The sequence below is a fragment of the Equus caballus genome, chromosome 6 (genome assembly GCF_041296265.1).
Source record: "Equus caballus isolate H_3958 breed thoroughbred chromosome 6, TB-T2T, whole genome shotgun sequence".
In the NCBI taxonomy this organism is placed as follows: Eukaryota; Metazoa; Chordata; class Mammalia; order Perissodactyla; family Equidae; genus Equus; species Equus caballus.
Genome location: NC_091689.1, coordinates 38,294,315 through 38,308,893, shown reverse-complemented (window position 1 = coordinate 38,308,893; position 14,579 = coordinate 38,294,315).

The window sequence follows — 14,579 nt, the reverse complement described above, 5'->3', positions numbered from 1 at the left end:
AGCATGTGGGCATGTGCACATTTTGGTTCTCTAGCCTCAGTGGTGTGCAACAGCAGGATGAGGTTGCAATAAACCGTGTGCCAATTCATCATTTCCAAATTGATTAAATTGTGATGTGTAAGCAAGTTGTTCTCCCAATGTGAGTCATTATGATTTCATCCTTCTCAGCGCTCCGTACAACTCAGCACTTCAGAAGAGCCATTTAATAATGAGAGATTGCAAAAGAGAATTAATAAGCCTTCTCTGTTCAAAACACAGAGCATTTTTCTGGTCTATCTGAATGATACTCTCTCATTGACCAAGGATATTTTCGCTGTACCTCCAACTTAGCAGGGCAATGTGCTAGCCAACATCAAATGAGAACAGCTATTCTTGTGAGGTGACAATGTAATGAAGATGTGTAGGATGAACACTATAGCACAGGATTCCATAAACTCTAGCTCCCAAGAGAAGCCGGCTTGCCCCTCCACGTCTTGTCAGCTGCTCAGAAGCCAACTGTAATAACGCTTATCAGCAGCAGCACGGAGCTGCTCTTACCATTGGAAAGGGGGTCAGAAATCTCAGTACAATTGTGCTGGAAAAGGCACAGGGTTGAACTGCTCCTGACACAGAAGCCAGTTTGCCCCAAGGCCAAAAGGGATAATTCAGAGGTTTTGTATTTTTCCATCAACAAACAACAGTACTTTTGTGCTGCATTTAACCGTCCCTGAGTTATAGTGATTGCTACTGAGCATGCTCAGGCTTTGGACAGTGTTTGTGAAGTTTCAACCCACCTCCTGTTCTGCAGAAAGACTCAAGCCCTGCGGCAGCTGCCTGTTTGTTTTCCTTATATGAAAGGAACACTGGGAATACTGGAAAGTAAAAGAGATGATCACTACAAGTACAATTTTTCTAACACATTACAGATCATCTGTACTCTCTTCTTAACTTCTCAGACTTTCATTCTTGCAGGCCCATCTAACCACACACGCACACTTCTTGCAGCACCAGTTCTCATTTAGGTGATGACCTCATACTCAAAGTAGCCAAATCTTTAAGACAAGCATTCCCGGTTTGAGTGTCATTTTTCAAAAATCCTAATACTTGACAAGGTCATAAGATGAGGTCTTCGCATATCTAGAGGCCAATCCTTTTGCAGTGATTGCTGTGGCACTCTGAGCAAGTCTTTGTGTTTAATTAATAGGTTTGAGAAATGCAGAGATAAATGTAGTTTGACATAAACCAAAGAATACCAGAAACCTCCTAGTGACAAGTGCTACCCCCACCAGTCTGTTGCCATTTTATTGGTAAATTACTAAAGAAAAAGAGAAGAAACAATTGGGTAATTTTGTTACTTCCTGAAATAGACTGTACATTTAAAGATATATTATTTCTCACATCAAAGCAGTAACATATAACACAACACTAGTGCCTTGAATAGTGAACCAAAATATTTGTATATCATTTGTTTTAATTCAGCTCTTTTCACATGAAGAATTTAGAATAACTGCTAGCTTGGGAACTCAAGGAATTAATTTTTACTTTAAACAGAATACACTCATATTTTACCATGACATATTTCTTATTATTTAGATCAAATTAAAATCTATGCCAACACTTGAAATCTTGACCAAGCTACATTAAAAAATTTATATTATGTGCTTCATGTCATTATTTATTACATAGTTCTTCAAAATTTATCCTTAAAGAAAGATATTCTCAGAAAATCAAATTATATTCCCGATAGCGCTCTAAGTTGAGCTAATGAGATGGGTGGATGATGCCTTTTAATGATCAGTTCCATTGAAATATGCTTTTTCAAGGTGAAGCTCATTGATTCCATGAGTGAGAGGAATTTGAAAATTAATCTCCAAAACAAGGCCACCAAAAGGGAGAAATGCATTACATGCAATAGCAGCTTCTTCTGCTAATAGATCCGATAAAAATCAGTTACTAAGATTTATCTTGATTGACACATACTTTAACCCAAGTTTGTCCATATTAAGAAGCAAAGTGAACCTTGCATCTGCTATTTAAGAATAAAGGATGGAGGAAATAAAGAAGCGTCATCATTATTATCATGAATTAAATGGGGCTATTTTTGTGAGGAATGCTTTTTTGCTTGTGAAGATCTTAAAGACAGAAGGGCTTGAACTTTTCATGAGGCATTTTGAGTACCAAGTTTAAAAAAGAATACCATGGCAGTTCCTAAAGAGGGAAATAAACCAGCTATAATAAATACTACTTTCAGGGCGAGAATGTAAGTAACAATGGTATTTGGGGAAGAAGTGTGAAGTGTGAACTGTCAAAGTGTGAATTGGATATTCTCAATACTCTTCTTTCCCTTTAAACACACTGATATCTTTACTTAATATAATTCTCATTTTTGATCAATTGAATTTCCATTGATTCCCTTAAAAGTTGGTTTCTTTTGGAGTACAGGGTGCTCTATTGGTGCGCCCACTCCCTTCTATGTAGGCATGTAAAATTCTTCTACATTTACCAAGTAATACAGTCAAATTGAACAAAAGGCAGTTATTTCTTATGTTGACAAAGTTGGTGAGATGTTAGTTGTGTGTAGAAGGCGATGCCATCAAAAATATTCTGGAACTATACCAAGTAAAGTTTCATCACATTTTCAAGGAACTTTTGAGCTGTGTAGAGGCCTAAAGCTTCTCATTATCTGAAGAATAAGAAAGAGGAATGGCTAAACTTTGCTCCATTAAAAATTGAGTTTTATCAACAAAATAAATATTTTAAAAATTAAGAAAATATAAACAGTGGCAAATAAGTCATATATGAAAAGAAAAACCCATTGTTCCTCACAATTTTTATTTAAATCTTGCTCTAAAAGTGCCTTCACTTTACCATTCATAATGATTAGTGAGTAGTTAGTATTAATGCTTTGTTAACGGAGTTCAAAAAGTAATTAGTGTATACAAGGCATTGTGCTGGCCGCCATGTAATATGCAAAGATAAACCAAATGAATAGTTAGGTCTTTACAGAAAAATGCATTTCTTTGTTCTGTGTGCTTTGCTCATGCCCTCTCTTAACTATAATGACAGTAATCCTAGTGACTGAGTCTTGCTTTATAAATGCAATGTAAGCCGTCACCTGATGGCTGACAGTGCAGAATGTATTAAATAATAGGTAGAGATAAATTGATTCTGCAAATCTAGTCTTGTGAATCAGAAAGTAAATTGCCTGGGACTTAGAATAATTTCATTATGAGCAAGTTAGCACAAAAGGTGTTTTTTGGGCTGCTGATGCTCAGTGACACTGGCAAAGTCCCTCTGTATTCTCCACTAGACAATTATCCTCCAATGCCCTTTAGTGCAAATGCATTTATTGTTCTCTGGTATTTCTTCCTTTACACAGACAGTTCTTCAACCCTGGCATTCTTAAATCAATTGCTATTTTTTCTCCAGCCCTTCTTTGTTACCAGACATTCAAAAACCCAATGTTCTAGTCTGTCTCATTTCCCCATATGCTGCTTTAGTGTCTGATGGTCCTCACCTCTCTCTCAAAGCCGTTTTCTCTGTTATGAATATTTCTCCTACCTAGGTCATCCACAGCGTGGTTTGTGTCTCCTTGGCAACCACATGGTCTTAACATTTCTCAGTATTCTTTTTTTCACTCCCACTCACCACATTTCACTTTTTCTTTCTGATCATTAATCCTTGAATTGTCTTCACCTAGACTTTACGTTTGTTTTTATGTCCTCCAGGTTAATTGTCCATGTTCTCATATGTATTCTCCATCCCAGTCTTTCAGTGGCCCTAATTAATTTTTTTGTGAGGGCAGGGATCAGCTCTATTTAAGCTAAAGACAAATCTCTCCTACAATTCGTTTTGCTGGGTTATTAGGCTTTACAATTTCCAGTTGAACTGACAGTTTAGTAAATGAGGGTGATGCCTAATGTTCCTATATCAAGGTTAAATAACCTATTTTGATCCCAGGTACAAATCTGAAATTTAGGAATGCAGCCAGGTTTTGTGAGCCTGTCCTACTCTGGAGGTGAGCAGCTGTCTCTAGTCAAAAGTTAGATAGTAGAGTGTTTAAAATAACAGACTTTGAAATCACAGAGAATTTCTACGTTTGAATCCTGGCTCTGCCTGTGACCAGCTGTGTGATGTTGGACAAGATACACAAACTCTCCTACCTAAAGTAGGAAAACAATCTTCTCCCCATTGAGTGGTTGGAAGGATTAACTGAAATGATGTGATATACAGCAAACAGTTAAGAGCTTAACAAATAGCAGCATTTGATGCATAAGGCCTCCAATTAAAAAACCAAGGGAGTACTTTGATCTATTTTCTTCCCCCTTCACTGGTTCAATAAACCTTAAAATATATATGTCTTTCATTACCCTTTTTGTAGCTCTAGAAAATAGCTTTACTAAATAGTTACTATTTCAACATCCTTTATCTAAAGAGAGACAAAGAAAAAACTATGAGAATAAAGATGTAGAATACATTCTTCATTGTAGTGGTTTTTCATTAGTTTATCTTTGTTTTTAGTTTCTCTTGTGTTGACAATTTTGGAATTTTCACACAGTCATAGAACAAAGGGAATCATGCATCCTGCTGCAAGCTTTGCGTAGATCATTTCATGCACTGTTGTGCTTTATGTAGTAAGAACTTTTCTATAGTTATAATTCTTTCCTTCTCTGGGCCTTGGAACTTTCCATGACAACATTACAGGTACAGGGCAGACACATCCTAGCACAGAGGAGTACGTGTGAATCCAGAGGACATAGCCTTGGTCCTCTGAGTCCTGTCTGCTACTGACTGCCCACACTTCTTGACTGAGCCTCTAATTTCTCTCTTCTCTTGCTGAGTCAAACACAGCTGACACACTATTAGTTTTCACTTTGTATTGTCTTTATGTACAACTTTCTTCAGAAGCGAATTGATCCTTGTTTCTGAAGTATCAGTCCGCTGAAAGAATATGTCATAATCTGTGTTATTTTTTTCTTCTAGTTAGTTACACATGACTCTATAACATTGTGCTCTATGTGTAGATTTAACAGAATTCTGCACACTCATCTACTTTGGTACTGACATCTTTTATATTTCTATTTTCTCCTCTCTTCCTTGGATAATGCCTGTCGGTGTTCTCTTGAAAGAACTAGTGCGAGGGTCAATTATTTCAGTCTTCTATCCCAAGGGTGGAATGTTGTAAAATGCTTAGCCTTTGACCTACTATACACGGTTTTATTCCAGTCACCTACAGGTGATCAACATTGTTTGTTTTAACCAAAGTTGCATAATGTTGTGACTTCACTTTTTTTTTTCCCTACCGCCTATCCTCAGTGTGAATTTAAATTTTAGCAGGCATATATCTTCCTGCAATTGAGGCTCCTTTATTTTTTTAATATTATTTTTTCTTTCCTGAACCAAATATAAATGACTAAAAAGCTCTACAAATGGATATATCTTTTGACCAGCAATTCCATCCACACCTAGGAGTACAGAAAAAAGAAAAATGATAAAGATTTTGTGATGAAAACGTTCATCGCAGCATTGATAATAATGGCAAAATTTGGAAGGAACCTAAGTGACCACATGTGATGATTGGTTAAATAAACTTGAGTATAACGTTGTAATGAGCTAAGAGGCAGCCGTGAGAATGATAAAGACAATTTAATGAGCACTTACAATATGCTAGGCTTTGTGCTAAGGACTTTATGCATAATCCCATTTAGTTTGTACCTCAGTGCTGTGGAGTGGGTACTTTCATTATCTCCATTATATTTATAAGGCAATTAAATCTTAGAGAAGCTGAGTAAGCAAAAGCACACAAATAGTAAGTAGCAGAATTTAGTTCCAGAATTCCTGACTTCAGAGCCCAGGGTCTTGATCTGTAGTCTGTCTTGAATTTGTAATTGAGGAACAAATATTCATGATATTTATTTATAAGATTTATGATATGCAATGAAAAGCAATAGCATGGGGTTTTTATTTATTTTAAGTTTACTTATTTATATTCTCTATGCCCCACATATTATATAAATTTCTGTATAATAAAATAATACATGCTGAAATAAAAGTATGAAAAAGTACATAAAAGATATTGTTTAATACAAATTCATATACAAACATATATACAAAATACTTTCCCCATTTTTCCTTACACTCACAGTGTTTTAAAGTTCTTTTCAAAGCAGATATTCTTTGTAATATGGTCAAATGGCTCATTGCCGTGAATGTAGTTTTCCACTCCATTTCTGTTCAATAATGTAAATATTCATCATTCTTATTGACTATATCTCCCACTTTATAACAACCAATCAGACACCTCTTTGGAGGTCCATCAAGTACACCTTCTACTTTAAAGCAAAGTAAGATGTGTCCTCCGGTGTTATTTTCTCTCAACCATAACTGGACTCAATAACCACTCTTTCTCAAAATCCACTGTAATTATCCTTTAGGTACATTTTGTAGGTTAACTTTAACCAATTTTTAAGGGCTAGTGATGTTTTTACTAAACATTCCTGTATATACTTGTTTAATTGAGATCTTTTGTATAAAAGTGAATAGAAATAACTTAGAACAGTATTATCTTTCTTCCTTCAATATAGTTAAATGCTTTATTCACTCAAATAACTTTAGTGGTCTCTCTTCCCTTAATTCTTGCCACTCAGAATTTTTGTCTCTGTCTCTCTCTATGTAAATATATCTCTATATATTTCTATATCCATATCTATATATATCTCCATAACCTCTATTCTAAAGAAACTAACAAACATTTCTAACAAGGGAGGAGGATGAGGAAATTAATGAATAAATGTCTTATTAATATATCTCCTGCTAAAGATAGTCATAAATTAACTCAAAGCTCTCTCGTAGGTAAAAGTCTCTTGTGGTAGTGGTGAAAATGGAGATGAAGGCATGGATTCCAGTGTGGTTGGGGGCTAACACACGATAAGTTTGTAATAAATAATTCTTGAATGGACAGATGAGTAAATGAATGTAAAAATTACTAAAATCAAAGCTTTGCCTTTAGGTAGTACATAATCTAACTATAGAGATACATATAAACAAACAATTATAATCGGAATAATTTTTAATATCGTTTTAATTGCGTGAATCTTGGACTGAGGGTTTCACTCAATACATTAATCTCCATGTTCTTGTGGAAAGATTAATAAATCTTTTTCTTAAATGTTAAAGAAAGTCAAGATTAATATGAAGATTCTAGATTCTACAAAGGAGCTACAATAGCTATCCATAATGCCCGAGAGTAAACTGAATAGTAAGCACGTCTTAACAATACTGCAATATAATTTGATATATATTTTAACTTCAGTTGTTTTACTATTACTGACTGTCTTTTTTTAAAATAGTAATAGGTCAAATTATCATGAGGAGAGATATAAAACTTAATAAAATATAAAAGGATGTAGAATCATGCTCTTTAGATTTACAAAAATAACAATAACGTCTATTTCACTATTACTATGTCAGACCCTGGGCAAAGCACTTAATATACGTTATATCATTAGATAATAATATTTAGCAAATAAGTAAATGACACGTCATTTCGTAAACATTGACTAGTAATTTGAACGATTTCAAATACATAATTTGAATTCTAAGAAAAAATGTTTAACAAATGCTATTTTTTAATCAGTAAACTTGTCCAAGTGTATATTGATACATATTAATGAAGAGTTTTGTTCCAGGATAATAAAGGTTTTGAATCATCATGCAAACAAACAAGTATGACTAAACAGTTGCTGAAACTTTGCTCCACTCATTTATTTTTAGAGCATTAAAGTATTCAAGTTTCTTTACAAGTGCTAACAAAGGTGCTGAAACAAAAAATTCAAAACAATTATTGTCTACGTAGAATAGTACTACTCTTCCTTTCTGAAGTTTCTTAATACTGGTGGAGTAAACGAGTGATTAGATTTAAGAGATGATCTATTTCGGCCATGAGCAAGACGCCTGGGGAGTAACTTACTGCAGCGAGAAGAGCTGCTGTATTTCCGCAGGATTCAGGCGCCCTGCAGCTGAACCACCTAGGGACACGTTACAGTATCTCCGGGAAATCGGAAAGCTTGGACTCAGACGTAGTTAGAGCATGAAGCTGGCTCTTCACCACAGTGTGAGGAGCGCCTGGAAAAGTCCCTTCTACCCCACAACTCTAAGACAGTTTCCCCCCTTGTCCTGCAACAGTCCCTGAAAACTCCCAGTAATGCATCCTCTGCAGTTAATTTAGAGGCGTTACGGGACAACGTGGAAAAATGAAGATTGTGGGAAAGAGCAGCAGATTTGGAGTCAGCTGGTTTGCCTTGAACAAGCGACTCACCTCTCTGACTCTCCCATTGCAAAACGGGGAAAAGAATATCTTCCTCAAAAAGTCGTGCTGTGAGAGTGAAATGTAATTAGCTAAGCATTGGTGTACCAGAGGCCTATAGGTCCGGTGATGCGCATTCGCTCGCTGCCTCCCACAGTGGACAGCACAGGCTTTGGCGGATGAGAGCACCAGTCGCCCGGTAAGGATGCGGGTAATTTTATGAGTAACACTACACCGCAGGGAAAGGCAAGCAAGACACATTTGATGCCTTCCGTATTTTGCGGGAGGCTGGCTCTCAATGAACACATTGAAAGTTTGATAATCATGTGATAAGATGGAACTATATTAAATGATCTGGAAATTCTGGCCTGTCCTTCAGATTTCACGACAAGTTACTCATCCTGTTTCTAAAAACTTCAGAGAAAGAAGCTTTTGCTTTAGGTAAAGCCCCTCAGGGTTTGCCAGCGACGACAACGTGGAAATCCTTCCGAGTGTGTCCCCGTGCTCCTGCTGCGCGCCCTGATGGCGCCCTGAGTTGGACGAAAACGCACAGGGGCCCTCGCTTCAAGGAAACTATCTTATACGTTAGAAGAAAGGATCATGCTGACGATATGCTTTGCAAAAACTTTTACTTAGAAAATTTATTGTTAAATAAAACACTGCCTTTAATCTATTTGTAAAATAATCAGCTATCAAAAGTAAGCAGCTAATGTAAATGATTAAATAGAAATGCAAATGTTGTGGTCAGTGGTTTCACAGACAGTTCTTTGCATTCCTAACACTTGTAGTTACCAAAGGTCTAGAGTGCTGAAGTCCCTTCTGAACAATTTTCATTAGCCTGAGTAACTGGAGAATTTGGAAAGTGGGAACCACAAGGAAGAAAGGAAGGAGAGGAAGACCGGAGAAAGGCAAGGGACCAGAACTTCTTGTAAAATGGAAATTCACTTACAAACTGAAAAATGGAAAAAATCTTGTGTCTGAATTATCCTGAGATATACAGAGAGGCTAACCGACTCTGGATAGACTAAACAACAGGTTTGTTTAAAGAAAACGTTAAGAAAATCTTTTTGTATTTTACTACTTTTTAAATATTAAGCAACAAATGTTAACAGTAGTTTGCCAATATTTTCAAAGAATTGAATTTAATAAACTTCTTACATTGATTATATACATTCATTTCTTCTGATAATTTCTAAAATGATAAGAATAATGCTTCATAATAGAATTTTGCTATTATTCCAGCAGATTAAAATATGCTGGAGTGCATTATGTAATTAAGGAAGCAATGAACTGCTTACTTTGGAGGCAAAGAAAACATTTGGGCAACTAGACTATTATCAAGGCAATGCACACTTTAGTACACTGAATGGCACCCTAGGGAATGCTTCTGAAATGATAAAGTGATAATAGCTAATATTTATGGAGTGCTTACAATATGTCAGGCACTGTTACATGCTTTACAAGTATTAGCTTGTTTATTTCTCACAACTCTACCATTTTTATTTCTATTTTACATATGTGGAAGCTGAAGTCAGAGAGGTTGTGGAAGTTGCCCAAAGTCAAAGAACCTGGAAAGGACAGATCCAGGACTGGAAACTAGGTTGTCATGCCCAAAGGCTTATCCTCTGATCCACCGGGAAACACTTCTCAGTCAGCGAATGCGATGGAGAGCAAAGGGGCGGAGCCGTTACCATTTAATGTCATTCCTGCTGTGTAAAATCAGAGGGGGCACCATTGCACCCTAACTCCCTTACATTTGCCAGAGGAGATCATGAACATACAGAGATTAGCACTGAAAAGAGTATGTTTGCACCGTGATGAATTACAAAAGCCCATCCTCCGAAATCCCAGCAGAGCGTCTGTGCAGGATAGAAACATATCTTTTAGTTTGTTTCAAAATGAAACTATTAGATTATACAAAAAAGGGAAAAAACAGGGTGCAGTGCTGACCAGGTTCCAAGGATTTCAACTTTGCTCTTATTATTGATCATTTTCTGAGGGAGGAATCAGTTTAAGTGGAAGTCTTATATGACCGATAGTGCATGGCATCATCTTTTTCGGTTGATAACTTGAAGATCCTTTGAGTAATCCAGTTCAATCCTGTCATTTTAAAGAGGAAGAACTCAAAACTCAAGGATTAATGTCAAGCAGTCAGGAGGAGTGATTGAAACCCAGGCCTGATGAATCGTTGTGTTGACCATTTCCAGATAGCTCACACAGATAGAACCACCGAAGGCAGAACGGATCCGTCCTCAACCCCCATGTCCTCCTGCTTTGTTCCCTCAATACCCTCTTAGCTCCAAGAAAGCAAAATGAAGAGAAAAGCTTTGAGATGGAATTTTATTCCTCTCAAGAGGAGTCAGAACGTCATGAAATCTGGGGGAGGATTACCCCGTTCTGACAGCAAGGGGTCATTTTAGCCATCGTGGGTATGGGGGTCTGACATGACTACTGGCTCCCTGAGGCTGTTTGATAGCTTTTAAATAAAGAGTCTTCAGAATGCCTCGCCCAGGATGGGTTGCCATGGAAACAGTGGAGTCAGCGGCTGCTGTTCGTTCGTAAAAGATTTCATCTGTTTGTGTTCCTTCCAAAACATGGTTGGTGCAGATTCTTAAAACAGTAGCTTTGCTCCTGAAGCATTTGACATTGACCACTAACTCTGATTCAGGAGGTTACCTTTTAAATGTCTTTCTGCAATCAATGATGCTAAAGCAGTCTGGAAAAAAACACCGTAAGGATTGCCAAGCTGACGGTAGTCTCACCACAGAGCTTGAAGTAGTGATGCCTGTGTTAAAAAACCTGCAAAGCATCTGGAGCTCCCCTATCCTACCCCCACTATCCACCCTAGAAAATCTAGCCATCGGGTATATCCGTTTCCATGGTAGTGACGGAGTGTAGAGAAGAAAGTACAAAAGGGAGGATGGGAAAGAGGGAGGGACAGAAGGAAGGAGAGCCAGAAATGAGGGATGGTTCCAGGATGACTTGCAAAATTGAAATGCGCAGTATCAGATGCAAGCAAGAAAGAACTGGTGTGAATTCTTAGGCGCTGCTGATGGTACCTTTTTTGGAAAAAAAATTAGTATTCCTAGTGGATTTGAAAATATACATAATCTATGACTCAGCAATTGTCTCAAGACACCCTTGCACGTGTGCCACAGAATACGTGGTCAAGAATGTTCCTGGCGTCCCTGGGTATAATAGCAGAAATACTGGAGATTTTACAGAATGCTGTACACACATCAGCATGGATAATTCTCACGACCTAATGTGGAGTGAAGAAGTGAGTCATGAAAGGATAACGGCAGTAAGAAAGTAAAATATTCAAAACTAAACAATATATCATTTAAGGAAGCATACACAAATGATACAATTATGAAGAAGAAGAGAATTATTAACACAAAGTGCAATATTGCATTTACATCTGGAGAAGAGAGCGAAACATTTTGAGTGGGGAAAATATCATGGGTATTGGCAATGTTCTGTTCTTTTTTTTAATTTTTAAATTATACATATCTTTATAGACACTTTTGATATTACTGTTAAAATAAATTGAAAAATGGAAATTCATATGCAATCTTATATAATGCTAGTTATTATTTTTATCTTTCTTAACAAAGCTTTATAGATGGGCATTGTTATTATCAAACAAGTCCAAAGTGACTGGGAAGGAAAGGACATGCTGCCTTTAGTGCAAGGAACTTCAAATACATGGTAAAGAGGGTGGACGTAAGGAGGAGTGAAAAATCAGGACCGATAATGCATCCAGTGCACAGCATACACAGGAAGACTTCTAGACATCAAAGTATGACTCTTGCTTTCTTGCCTTCCCTTCTGTGGGCACTTCCCCAATCACACTTCCCCTCTCTCACTCTGCCTCTTCTCCAACCTGCACCTACCCTAGGCTTTTTATTTATTCCTAACCCAAAACTATTTCCTACAGAAATATGTCCTCTTGTTCAGCACTGTGCAGTTTAATGGCTGAATTTGTCATTAAAATGTCTCAAGACCCAAGATAATGGATTGTTAGCAGGCTTAAGTAGGTGATGGGAAGATTTGAGGAATCCAATAATCTTGCCTAAAACTCCTTAAAGTCCTCACCAGGTCCCAGGAATATACTTTATGAATAGTAGGACTGAGCCACCAACGTTCCCTTACCAGTGTCTCGCAGGGCAACTCTTATTTTATCACTAATTCTAAATTACTCCTTAATAGTAAAGAATAGAATCCTTTTCCACCTTTCTATACATCTTTTTTATTCAAAGGGATAAAGAGAAACTGAGGGAAAAAAGAATAAGTAATGCATCTTTCTTTCAAATTATAATCTGTATTTAGTCTCTACCCCAAATATATTTTATTTGGGTAAAGAAAATGTCTCATAGCTTCTTTAGGGGCCAGTATAAATATATGTAAATCATTTTGTAGCATTCATAAAGCCTTTTAGTATCTTCTGTATGAATAGCATAGTGTTTATAGAATTGAAAATGAGGTTAATTATAGAATTTTGATGAAAATTTTGAAGGTAAAGAAAGTGGAAATAATTTTACTCTATATTTATCCTCACTCAGTCAATTCGCTTTTGTTAGCAAAAGATTTTACTTATTGGAAAAAATTGTAAGTCTGTAGACTATTTTCTTAGAGTAATGTCACATTTTGGGGGTGTTGTCGATGAAAATAATCCATAACCAATCTATAAATGAAAATTTGGGTGAGTTTATTCTGAGCTGAAATCTGAGGACCATGGCCCGGGGCCTTTCTTCCCAAAGGAAGAAAGGGCACCAAAGAGGTGGGGTGTGCAGAGTGGTTATATACCCCCAGAGAGGATGTTTCACATAGGATTGAAATGTCCCTTTTACAATAGTCGTGAGACTGCTCTGTCGGCACAGCGATTGATGGAAATAGCAGGTAGGTCTTCTGGCTCAGTGAACACAGCAGGGTGGCAGTCTGTTGTCTCCAGCTGGGTGGTCACAGGTGAGCTGGGTGGTCAAAGGTGAGTGCAGCAATCAGTTCCTAGCCTAAGGAAAGATGTTGGATCACATGGTAAGAGTATGTTAGTTTTGCAAGAAAATTCCTTTCTCCCAAAGTGGCTGTTCCATTTTGTATTCCCACGAACAATATATGAGAGTTTCTGTTGCTTCGCATCCTTGTCAGCATTTGATGTCATCAGTGTTCCAGATTTTGGCCATTCTAATAAGTATCTAGTGGTATCTCATTGTTTTAATTTGCGTTTCCTTATGACATATGATGTGGAATATCTTTTCATGTGCTTATTTGCCATCTATATATCTTCATGGTGAGGTATCTGTTAAGGTCTTTGGCCCATTTTTTAGTCAGATTGTTTGCTTTTTTAATATCTATTGCATTCCTTAGTCTTTCTCCTCTTTATCTTTATCTGTCTTTTAACTGCACTTTGACTTACCTCATTTCCTTATTGTATATTACTAAATTTGTAATTTTATTATTTAAAAATACACAGAAATGAATTAAATCTTCAGAGAAAGTGTTGGGGAGCAAATTAAGTGAGTTTATCCACATTAATGTTAAAGGATAAAAAAGTGTACATGTGCCCTTTTTTGAGGAGAAAAATCTCATTAAGTCAGATCGTAAGCAGAGTTCAGCAATGTAAGAAGAGTTATTTTTGTCTCTATCCTCTACCTCCTCTACTCTGCATCTTGAAGATCCTTTCCTTCCCCTCATTCAATCCTTGGGAAAGTGTAGAAGCGCATTTTCTCTTATATAGGCCAGTGGGAAAAAACCCCAAGTTTCTATTAGTATGGTCCAACTCTGACATAAGCTCATATTCTGTGTTTTTCCTGTTGCTCTAATTTTAAGTGAAGATTCTTGCCCTCCAAAAAGCTGATTGAACTCGGCCTTGGCCTGACCTCTCTTCCGTGGCTGGAGGCCATTCAAAGTCCTCCAAACACTTTTTGAAAATTCCTCTTTGCGTCTTCATAGTTCTTCTTCTGGTGCCCTTTCCTCTCTGCTATCTCAGCTCCACTCTACATCAGTTTTCAAAACAAAAAGAAGTCCCAAATTTGGAAACTTTACTGAAGATCTGAGAGTCACAGAAGGTGTGATCGAGTTTCTCTGTGTCTTGCTAGCTCCTGTGTGAGTGGATTTCTTTTGAAGCATAGTTGAGGCATGGGGGTTCCTATTTCCCAATACAAATATTCTCAGTGTCTGTGAGTCTTCTCTCTGTGCCCAGCCTCCTGGGACGAGTAGCTCCATCTGTCCCACTCTTCTACCAGATACCATGTAGAAGCATTGTAGAAAACAGTGTTCAGTATATTACTGAATA